This window comes from Zootoca vivipara, chromosome 7 (assembly GCF_963506605.1).
Source record: "Zootoca vivipara chromosome 7, rZooViv1.1, whole genome shotgun sequence".
Classification (NCBI taxonomy): Eukaryota; Metazoa; Chordata; class Lepidosauria; order Squamata; family Lacertidae; genus Zootoca; species Zootoca vivipara.
In genome coordinates this window covers 23,006,759-23,017,149 of record NC_083282.1, presented here as the reverse complement: position 1 = coordinate 23,017,149, position 10,391 = coordinate 23,006,759, and positions in this window count along the sequence as shown.

The following is a 10,391-nucleotide window of genomic DNA, read 5'->3' as shown; positions in this document are numbered from 1 at the left end:
TTACTTTACTATTTTATTTTATTTTGATTGAATTTATATACCGCCCTACACCTGGAGGTCTCAGGGTGGTTCACAGAAAAGATCACAATATATAAAATAAAAACAATAACCCAATGACACTCCCCCCCCAAAGAGCCACATTTTAAAAGGGTATAGGATGTCAATCAGATCAACCAAAGGCGTGGTTAAAAAGGAATGTTTTTGCCTGGTGCCTAAAGGTGTATAGTGAAGACATCAGGCGAACTTCCCTGGGGACAGCATTCCTCAGATGGGGGTCCACTGCAGAGAAGGCCCGTTCTCCGGACCTCTTGAGAAGGAGCCACATGAAGAAGGGCCTCAGAAGATGATCTCAGGAACCGGATAGGTTCATATGGAAAGAAGGAGTCATGGAATCCAAGGCATCTCTCCCAGCTAGCCTTAAGGCCAGCCCGCCCAAGATGGGTCCCAATCTTTCTTCCTCCTTATTCTCAGAACACCCCGCTAAAACCTTCCATCTCCAATGAAATACTCATCCCGGGCTAACAAGTTTTCTATTCAGCAGCAGTTTTTATTCTACAGTGAATCATCGCAGCATTTCTATCTTGGGAAGTCTCACATGTCAAACCCTTGACTGAACAACTGAAGGACCATTTCGGATTTGCGTATGGAGATCTGGGAAGGCGAACACAAAAGCCAAGATGATGTCATCTTTCTCTCTTAATCAGTAGACTCCATATTCCTCCAAGATATCGAGTCACTATGGGTTACATTTGCCAATGATGAGGTACGGGTGCTTTGCTTCTGCACAGGTACAGCCCAATATGTTTTGGTACCTGAGGCTAACAACAAAATGTTCCCCTCAACACCACCACAGGGTAGAAGGGGTGAGTGAAGATCTACACCAGGAACAAGGGGAGGAATCTTCTTACTCTCTTCTTTGGGCCACATTCCCCCCTCCCAGCCTCTTCTGCACCAGTAGTTCATTGACTTCCACCCTTTTCTCGGTATTCCCTTTGCCCTCCTTCCACATGGACTTTTGTCTCCTATTGTCCCATCTCTGTTCCGTCTCGGCTTCACCTCTCCCTGCCACCTCCCTCCCTGTGTGTTGACTGCCTGCTGCTGACAGATGCTCTTGTTTAAAACCATTTGCTAATTGGAAATGGTAAGGAGAAACCAGGTGACCCAGTTTGGAAACAAGGAGGAATAATGTCATGTTGCCATCCCACCCCCAACACCCCTGCTCCACATCACCACCTGAGACTCTTGCTGCTCTCATCTTACCCTTTAAATATTCACCATGTCATGGATGTCCCTGACTATCTTAACACTGCTTTGCACTTTGCAATAGAGGGCAAGTGCGGCTTCAGGAGCTGTCCAAGGTAGGAGTGTGCAAGAGGCTCCTATCCTTTGATTTCTGTCTCTTTTCCTCCTGCTGCTTCCAAGTTATTTCATTCAAACTCTCAAGGGAAGGCAGAGCAAACTCTTTCCTCCTGCTGAGCTTCCTTGACTCTTTGTGGGTGCGGGTGGCTGAGCGGTGACCTGTTGATGGAATCAATGAGAACTATACGAGATCAGCGTAGGAATACTAATAGTGTAAGGATACAAATAGGGCAAGATCAGATACAAATAGGGCAAGGTCAGATGGTTCTGCTTTCGGAGCTAGGGCTGCATAGATACCCTAAGTTTAAAGCACATTTCAAGCATATCTCCCACCACCCTTGAATATAATCCTGGGTCTGTAGTTTGTTAAGAGTCGCTGGGAATTTCAGCTCTGTGAGGGACATTTCTTGGGATTCTTAGAGGGAGAATGTGCTTTAAGTCGTACCACTTGTGCTGTTTCTGCAAGGAGTAGGAATTACAAATGAATTGTTGGACGCACAGTTCCATGGACTAGGTGTTTTACCCCTTTTTGAGAACTGAAAATAAAGTCGGGTCTCCCCAGATATTCTTGATGGTGCCATTTTTTTTTTTTTGCTGAATTCAGAAAAGCTCTTTTAAAAATTGATTCCAATAGGGTGCAATCCCATGGTTGGGGAAGCAAAAACCAAAGGTGGATCATTAACCACCTTATCCTAGTGGTTAAGAGTGGTAGACTCGTAATCTGGTGAACCAGGTTCGTGTTGCCGCTCCTCCACAAGCAGCTGCTGGGTGACCTTGGGCTAGTCACACTTCTCTGAAGTCTCTCAGCCTCACTCACCTCACAGAGTGTTTGTTGTGGGGGAGGAAGGGAAAGGAGAATGTTAGCCCCTTTGAGACTCCTTCGGGTAGTGATAAAGTGGATTATCAAATCCAAACTCCTCCTCCTCCTCCTCCTCCTCCTCCTCCTTTCTCTGCTAACCCCTCCTTGGGGCTAGGAATACCAAGAATACTCTTGGCTTCCCCCTCTTGCTATGAGAAGCAACAAGAGGAGAAGGATTTTACAGACACTCCTGCTGTTGCTTTACAGTATGCATGCAGCAAAAGTTGCCTTAGATATAAGGTGCAGCCCTAATCTTCGATATATGCACCCAGGGTGGTGGTGTTAGGATCCAGCAGACATTCTGTACTGCAGAGTGTGCTCCCCCCCTACAGCAGAAAGCATAGTGGCCACGGAGAGTTAGAGCTGTGCTGACCATGAACCTGATGGATCCTAAACTGGTTTCGCCCCCAGGCTTGATTCTGGCCCCTTACCTGTGCTAGCATGGAGATACAATCCTACCGTAGATACACTTACTTAGTTGGGTACACTAAGTAATAGGAACAGTTTTCCTGCAGAGTTGCATAGATTCCTATAGATCGTATCTTCCTGGTGGTTGTCTCTAAGGAAGAAGGCACGACTTCTACTTTGCTGGCTTTCAAGCAAACCTGTCTATTATCTATTCATTTAACCTATCTGCTTGCTTATTGTAAGTTGTGCGCTGTATTGTTTTAACAGCTGCTGTTTTAATGTTTAATGTTCTTTGTTTTGGATAGTGGACTTATTGATGTAAGACGAATATGATGATATTGATGTGAGCCACCATGGGAGGGTCTTGTGCCCTGAAAGGCCATTTCTTCTGTTGTTTTACAGCAGGCATCCCCAAACTTTGGCCCTCCAGATGTTTTGGACTACAATTCCCATCATCCCTGACCACTGGCCCTGTTAGCTAGGGATCATGGGAGTTGTATGCCAAAACATCCGGAGGGCCGCAATTTGGGGGTACCTGTTTTAGGGTATGCTTGCAGCAAACGTTGCCTTAGATATAAGGTGCAGCCCTGATCTCTGATATGTCACACCACACACCTCCTTAACTCAGCCTTGCATCAGGTTGAGGAACCTCCAGATATTCAGGGATGATGGGAATTGTAGTCCATGTAGTCTGCCTGACTTGGAAAGATGGGTGAACTTGACCCTGGATTTCCGGTTTCAGCAGCAACTCTGTGATCAGAACACCATGCCTGTTACCACCCAAGCATACAATGGGGAAAAGTGAGAGAGATGCTTGCAATGGGGAACAGTGAGAGAGATGCTTGCACTGCCCTTAGCAACTGCCTGCAGCTCTGATAGACCTCCCCAGCACCATCACCATTGCCTCATATTTTGATAACCATTGCCCAAATGCATTCCTCCTGGCAGACTGTTCTCTGCAGCCATCTGTGCCTTGGGCATCAGAGGAATGGTTAAAAAGGAAAGAAATCAACACCAGCACGAATAACCTCCAATATAAGACAGCACTTTAGATGATCAGAACCATTGTTAAACAAGCCCATCAGTTCCAAGTGCACTTCTAAGCCAAGTACTGACTGGATGGAGACCAGGCTCAGAAACACCATATACATTCTGCTTGAGAGACTTCCATACAAAATGTGTCGGGGTTTTTTTGGGGGGGGGGGGAGGAGGTCCTAAGCTATTCTCCTAAGAATCAGTAGCTTTGCCGATGGAGTTTGTCATGCAGCAGGAGATGACCACATCTCCTTGGGAACCCAGGATGGTCCAAGAGAGGACCACCTCATTAGAGAGAAGAAGTCGAGTTAATGGAGTGGCCAAAAACTTTTCCCAGGGAAAAGAAGAGTAGTTATTCTCTTCATTTCCCTGTTCAAGTAGTTATTTTCCTGGCACGTTTTGAGAAATCAGTGGGTGATGTCCAACTAAGACATACTCTGAACAGACTCACTGAAAGCAATGGATGTAAGTTGCTGAAGTCTATATACATATCCCAATGGCTCTCCACTGTTGGATATCACCCCACCTCTTTGCAAACTTGAAAAATGCAGAAAAACAATCCGAAGTTCCTAAGTGATATCTAACAAATTCTGTGGTACTCATCTACCACAGTGTTCCGTTGCACCAGAAGCGCTTTAGTCATGCTGGCCACATGACCTGGAAAGCTGTCTTTGGACAAACGCTGGCTCCCTTGGCCTGAAAGCGAGATGAGCCCCATAGTCACCTTTGACTGGACTTAACCGTCCAGGGGTCCTAAACCTTTACCTTACTCATCTGCAATATTTAAGACTTAAACATACTATATTTAGTTGTGCTGCATGTACATTTTTGGTTCCGGGGGGAAATAGCAGCCTTTGGTGCCATATTAAACTGAATTGTACTCCCTCCCTCCCTCCCTCCCTCCCTCCCTCCCTCCCTCCCTCCCCCCCCCTCTCTCTCTCTCTCTCTCTCTCTCTCTCTCTCTCTCTCTCTCTCTCTCTCTCTCTCACACACACACACACACACTCATACACACACACTTTCCGTCACTTGCAAATTGACCTGCTCATGCAAATTGCATGGTCCTATTGTACCGTTTCTCAAAAAATAAGACACCGTCTTATATATTTTTTCCCCTAAAAAACACACACTATGGCTTATTTTCAGGGGATGTCTTATTTTTTCCTCCTCCTCCTCCTCCTCCTCCTGCCACGGCCGGCATTGCTGCTGCACCTATCACTATGTCTTATTTTCGGGGTATGGCTTATATTCCTTGAATGCTTAAAAATCCTGCTATGGCTTATTTTATGGGTATGTCTTAAAATAGGGCAATTTGCATGAGCAGGATGATGCATAGGATAACTCTTCCCCATCCCTACAAGTGGGGAAGGTTAAAAAAAGAGAAAGGGTTATACCTGTACACTTAGGTTATGGAGTAGCCTTGACAACTATGGATAGCCTTGACAACTAGCCAAGAGAGTTAAGTTCTACCTCTAGCATTATTCCACTGCAAAGTGTAAGTGGGGGCATCCCATAGCCATCTGGTGAGAATAAGATGAGTCTTGGGCCTGATCCAGCAGGGATCACCATATGTTCTTATACTCTTATTGCTTCTGAAGAAATTGGCAGCCACCCTCTCTTGGTGGCTGCATTATCAGGGGTGGGAATGTCAGGAGATTCAATCATGTATTTCCTGTCATTTGGCCCTCACAATGCTACTAAAACTCCAGCCACAACAAACTGGCAGCTTGAAGGACAGGATTATCTCTCAAGGATGATTAGGAGCAATTTAGCTACATTTGGAGAACAGGGTGAGAGAACAGAAAATACAATGCAATCTGTCAGCAAATGTGTTTTTGGGGGTGGGGTGGGGTGGGGGAAGCTGTAACGGAAAAATAGAGCACAGGAAAAGGGAGGAGTGGGAGGGGGTGGCACTGCAACAAACAAACAAACAAACAAACAAACAAATCTTATTGCTCCTTAAAGATTATTTGATTTAGGATGCAATCTTTTCCCTGAGGCAGTGTGGGGTAGTAGTTAGAGTGGTTATAGTGTTAAGACTGGAACCAGGGGCCTTCAAATCTCTATGCAGTTATGAAGCTTGTTGGGTGATCTTTGGCCAGTCACCGTTTATCAGCCTAGGCTACTTCCCTTGTATGCTGCCTGGTTCTCTTTGGAGGAAATGTGAGATATAAATGAAGGTAATAAATAAACCCACCCACTGAGCAGCCCTTGAAAGTGGTGAAGGCGCTGGTTGACTGGAGGAGAAAGGAGGTATAAGGGCGAAATGGGATGCCCACCTTGGAGCATTGGCAGAAGGCTCTGCAGGATGGAAGTCTCCGCCAGCCAAGTACTGATAGAGAAGAGGACAAAAATAGGCTGTGGCACAAATGACATGGAGGAGGAGCAACCTGGGGTCCATTCAGATGTCCCATCAGCCCGATACACTGTTGTATCTATCCATTAATTGGTCATGATGTTAGTTATTTCAGGCATCTGCTTCTCAACGTGGAATGGAAGAGAGGAAGCCCAGTCTGTGAGGGCACATTAAAAGCCCCTGAGAGTCCTCACCAAAGCTTTGGGCACCTGCTGGCAGCGTGGGTGGTGAAAAGTCTTTGCAGGCTCAACAGGACCTGCACTCCTTGCCTTCTGTACTCTGGAAAGAGTAGACACAGGAAATATTTAAAAGCAGTCCTGGTTCACAGACTGGGCTGAGCTCATCTCTAACAGAATCCAAGACATTACAGAAGGAAGCAGGCAATGCTTTATGCAGATATAATTATGCCAGTAATTGTTAATCTCTGATTATTGAATAAACATACATTTGAACTCCAGAGCTCCCACACTGCTGTGTTGACTTGCATCATCTCCTAACACTTGCTTCATCCAATTTGCTCCCTAATTTAAAATTACAATTTGCGGGGAGTGATTTTTTTAAAATTAATTTTTTAAAAGACACAAATCCCAGAACACTTAAAGGCTCCCACAATGACATTCACTATCTGTAACGAACCAATGCATTGCAATTCATTTTGTGTGCTCCTGTTTTCTTCTAAAGCCTTTTTATTTTTATAGTGGCCTTTTTTCTTTTTCTGTTTTTCTCTTTTTGGGGGGCTTCCATTTGGCCATAAAGCTCCTGAGGTTCATCCTTTGCCATGGTAGGCAATATGATTTAACTATCAGGTCCCTATTCTCTTTGTGGGGCGGTTAGACTGTGTACCACCTAAGCCAGGGGTCCCCAAACTACGGCCCCCGGGCCGGATGCGGCCCAATCGGCCTTCCAATCCGGCCCGCGACGACCCCCGCCGCCCGCTGCCGCCGCCCGCTCTCACGGCGCGCGGCGCAGCGGCGATCTGAAAAATCGGCAAAAAATTGCCGAAAATCCTTTGTGCGCATGCGTACGGGCCTCTCCCGACCCGGAAGAGGTCATTTCTGGTGCACTTCCGGGTCGGGGGAGGCCCATACGCATGCGCACAAGCGATTTTCGCCGATTTTTTTTCCGCCCGTGTGCGTGTGCGCATGCGCACGGGCGCGCACTCCCCCGCCCTCCGGCCCGCTGCGCGCGCACTCCCCTGCAGTCCGGCCCACCGCGCGGTCGGCGCGGCGGGCACCGGCCCGCCGCTCGGTAAGTCTGGGGACCCCTGACCTAAGCCCTCTCCAGGTGTCATGACTATCACCTGGGGCATGGGCACATGCATGCTAGCTTCACCTTCCCTTTCGGATCAGGTCTGTGCTGCTCACCACACATCGGAGGGCAAATCTCCGCAGCGTATGGCCTCTGCATGTGATTTAGAACCCCGAATGACCAGTGTGGAGGGCAGTAGGAATGGGCAGAGTGATGCAACAGAGTGGGAGAAGCTATGTGGGACTGCTTTTGAAGGTGATTCGGAAACAGGTCCAAAATGCAGTGGCTGGGATTCCCATTAGATCTCAACAATGCTTTGGTTGCCAGTTCATTTCTGGGCCTAATTCCAAGTATCACACATAATGGCCTAAGTGAGAGATGTTAACATTTTTTAAATTAATTTTTCAATTGATAATATTTCAATTGAAGAAAATAAACTGGGAATAAAAAGCTAATCGAGTAAATTGGCAAAAATGTATAAATCTAAATCAAATAAGTGTTGGAAATGTAAAGAGAAAGAGGGTTCTTTTTATCATATGTAGTATGGTTAAAGCTTAGTGGGAAATGATATATAATGAATGGAGAAAGATGTTTAAAATAACATTTGTAAAAAACAAACAAACCCAGAAGCTTTCCTTTTGGGAATTATTGGGACAGAACTACCCAAACTGTACAGAAATTTATTCACGTATGTGGTTACAGCGACAAGAATGTTACTTGCCCCAAAATGGAAAGAAGAGGAATTCCCAGCAAAAGAAGAATGGATAGAAAAACTTGTGGAATATCCAGAATTGGCAAAACTTACTGGAAAAATAAGAAATCAAGTTAACAAACATTTTATACAGTAAAAGAATGGAAAGGGTTTCTTGATTCTCTCACACAGATGTAAGCATGTATGGTTATTTATAACCTCCTATATTTTTTATGGGACCCAGGTGGCGCTGTGGGTTAAACCACAGAGTCTAGGGCTTGCCGATCAAAAGGTTGGCGGTTTGAATCCCTGCAACAGGGTGAGCTCCCGTTGCTCGGTCCCAGCTCCTACCCACCTAGTAGTTCGAAAGCACATCAAACTGCAAGTAGATAAATAGGGACCGCTCCAGCGGGAAGGTAAACAGCATTTCCGTGCACTGCTCTGGTTCGCCAGAAGTGGCTTTGTCTTGCTGGCCACATGACCCGGAAGCTGTCTGTGGACAAACGCCGGCTCCCTTGGCCTATAGAGCGAGATGAGCGCCACAACCCCAGAGTCGGACACGACTGGACCTGATGGTCAGGGCTCCCTTTACCTTTACCTTATATTTTTAATAAATGCTTTCCCTATACAGTATTGATATATTTGCCCAAGCAAAGTCTACCTCTATAAGTAATCCGCTCATAAGTTGTGAGTGTTGTCATATCTTCAGCCTATTGACTGAGGGCAGGGGCATAGATTTATCTTTCCAGTGCATCAACATCAGTCTTTTGGCCATAGTAAGGGCACAAAGAATCTACTGTATTTACATTGTCCAGTTGTTAAATTCCACGAGCAATGTTAACATAATCACATCAGAGATGCAACCCTGCTCTGGAGCAGACTGAAGGCCTCCCTTCTAGTCCAGCTTCTTTTTCTCACCGTTGCCAACCAGATCCTTGTGGTGAAGCTGCAAGCAAGACACGAGTGCAACATTGCTCTCCCCCCCTACCTGTGATTCTTAGGAATTGGTATTCAGAGGCATCAGGCCTCCAACAGTGGAGGTGGATGTTTTCGGAGGTCTGTTGGTAGAGCATGAGACTCTTAATCTCAGGCTCTTGGGTTTGAGCCCCACACTGGGCGAAAGATTCCTGCATTGCAGGGGGTTGGACTTAGATGACCCTTGCGGTCCCTTCCAGCTCTAACATTCTATGACACCAGCATGGCCAGAGACCAGGGACAATGACAGTTGTAGTTCTACTACTTTGGGAGGTGGGTGAGCCCAGTTTCCCCATCCCTGCTAAGGCAAGAGCGCTATGGAAATACACAAAAATAGAATTTGTTCCGAACACTCCAGGCTCGTGGAAGGATTTCTTGCCAAATCACCTTGCCTCTGCATCAGTTGTCCCAAAGTGACCAGTGTAACTTGGAATAATTGCCTGCCGAAGGGACCAGTAATGGACTGCATGCAGCGGACGACAGGATCAGTGCGTTACAGTCACTTAAGGAATCCCCAAACGGCAGCACTGGAGGATGGGGGAGAACTGTGAAGGGGTTTAATCAATACAGGGTTTGTTTGTTTTTGCATAAGTCCTCTAGCAAGCTTCAATATAAATTGCTCGGTGTAGCCTTTCTCTGGCTCTGTTATTGAGCTGCGTAACTGTATAAAAGGTAAAGGTAATAAGCTCCCATTAATTCTATGGCAATTTCTCTTACGGAGTTGCCTTGCAAGGAAACTGTTGCTCACTCCAGCATTCACACTTCAGGCGCACGCATCAGGCTGACTGATCATCTCATTACACACACCTCAGGTTGTTCAAGTGCTACATATGCCCTGATGCCTTCAGATGGGCTTATGTACACAGGTGTATTTGATTGGTACATTTGCGCACAGCTGAACGGCTACATCAGGCATCCCCAAACTTCGGCCCTCCAGATGTTTTGGACTACAATTCCCATCATCCCTGACCACTGGTCCTGCTAACTAGGGATCATGGGAGTTGTAGGCCAAAACATCTGGAGGGCCGCAGTTTGGGGATGCCTGGGCTACATGTTTGTTGCACATCCATCTTGTCGCTCACACATGCAGAGCAGACTTAAATTTAGGGGACATAAAAAAGGCTTCTCAATTCTGCCAGTATCCACCATGAATGCAAAAGTGTTCCTGCTGCAGAAATTCCTCCCCATCACGTGATGGCTCAGGAAAATGGATGCCACCTTGAGGGCAGGGCTAAATGCATAGCCCTGTAGCCCCAATATGTGATGCAGTGTGAATGCCATTATTACCCCAATTTTCAACCCAGACACTGAGATCTAGCTCAGAGGGCCTTCTAGCGGTTCCCTCACTGACAGAAGTGAAGTTACAGGAAAGTAGGCAGAGGGCCTTCTCGGTAGTGGCACCCACCCTGTGGAACACCTTCCCTTCAGATGTCAAGGAGATGAATAACTATACAACTTTT